The sequence below is a fragment of the Mus musculus genome, chromosome 1 (assembly GCF_000001635.26).
Source record: "Mus musculus strain C57BL/6J chromosome 1, GRCm38.p6 C57BL/6J".
Taxonomy (NCBI): Eukaryota; Metazoa; Chordata; class Mammalia; order Rodentia; family Muridae; genus Mus; species Mus musculus.
This window is the reverse complement of record NC_000067.6, coordinates 128,514,669-128,516,307: the sequence shown is the minus strand read 5'-3', so window position 1 is coordinate 128,516,307 and position 1,639 is coordinate 128,514,669. Positions and strand designations below refer to the sequence as shown.

General features: G+C 41.4%; 1 non-coding gene across 1 annotated transcript; it reads left to right on the top strand.

Moving 5' to 3' along the window:
• The first annotated feature begins 1,091 nt into the window (after nt 1-1,091).
• LOC115487618 lies at nt 1,092-1,193 on the top strand. Its single transcript, XR_003949202.1, has one exon. It is a non-coding gene; the product is annotated as a U6 spliceosomal RNA (small nuclear RNA).
• Nucleotides 1,194-1,639: the final 446 nt, after the last annotated feature.

Genomic DNA, 1,639 nt, shown 5'->3' with positions numbered 1-1,639 from the left:
TCTGAAAGAGCAGGGGGCACTTTTAGCTGAAGGAACTACTGACTAAGATTTGAATAGAGCATAGGAACAGTTAGCTTGCTAGGTCATACTTTCAATGTAGGGATACATACCAATCTCGTTCAGAGTATGATCCCTGGCTTTGCCTGACTTGTTGGGGGCACGTAAGCTGGAAAGAGCTGGCATGTGGCATGGTTCAGAAAAGTAACATACATACTCTATTTAAATTTTACAAAATATAAAGTCTACTGTCAAGATGAGTCAAAAAAAAAACTCATTGATCACTAGTCTGTGTTGTATGTCACTGAATCTACATGACACCTTAACATGTGTCATTGAACTTGATTCAGGTTGAGTTCCTTGTTATGGCATCAGAGGTGATTTCTTTTTAATGGCTCTAGAAAGTGGAGAGATAGATAGCTCAGGGGTTAAGACCTAACCCTTCTCTAGCAGAGGACTTGAGTTTAATTCCCAGCACTTATGGTGGATGGCTCACAACCACCTGCACAAACCACCTGCAGCTCTAGGGATCTCATGCCCTCTTTTGACCTCTGCAGGTAACCACACACATGTGCACAAATGTGTATATGTGCAATAAATCTCTTTTAAAATAAAAAGCTTCCAAAACTATAGTATTTTTACATTGTTATTTTTCTGGTTTGGGGAGGGCAGAGTCTTGATTCTTTGTGGATGGTTATTAGAGACCCATCTTTTGAGAGAACAGAAAAAAAGTTATTCCCTCAAACATATTCAGAAAGCAACAACTCTGGACTGGAATCCAGGGCTAAATTACTTGATTCTATTATGTTTGTTTGTTTTTGTTTTTCGAGACAGGGTTTCTCTGTATAGCCCTGGCTGTCCTGGAACTCACTTTGTAGACCAGGCTGACCTTGAACTCAGAAATCCACCTGCCTCTGCCTCCCAAGTGCTGAGATTAAAGGCATGCGCCACCACGCCCGGCTTGATTCTATTGTGAAATAAAGGGATGAGATGTTGGTATCTCCTGAGCAGATCCATCCCAGAGTATGTACAGTGGGAGCCATACCCCTTTGCATCTTCTGTGAAGAAATGATTTTATAATGAACAGTTGAATGGTCATTTCAGCAGCACATATACTAAAAATTAGGACACAAAGAAGATTAGCAAGGCCCCTGAGTGAGGATGACAACCTAGTCCCTGAAGCATTCCATACTTTTCACAGCAAACCCAGAAGAGTCTACAACATCACTCTGCTGTGGGATTGAAAACAAGCAAGTCAACGGCAAGATTCCTACCAAGAAAATTAATATGTGGATTGACCACATCAAGCATGCTAAGAGCCAAGACAGCTTCCTGAAACAGGCAAAAGAAAATGACCAGGAAAAAAAAAAAAGAAGAAGAAGAAGCCAAAGAGAAAGACACCTGGGTTCAAGCAAAGCACCAGCTGTTCCACCCCGAGAATCACATTTGTGAGAACAGGAGGGAGCCTGAGTAATTGGACCATGATCCCCATGAATTCATGACTTAATGTTCAAAAAGAAATGAAGGGCCAAGACTATAAATCGGCATGCTTCTAAAGAAAAAAGTTTTACAGAGAAGTTGAGGACTGGGTATGCAGCTCAATGGTAGAGTACTTACCTAGCATGCAAGGCCCTGAGTTCAA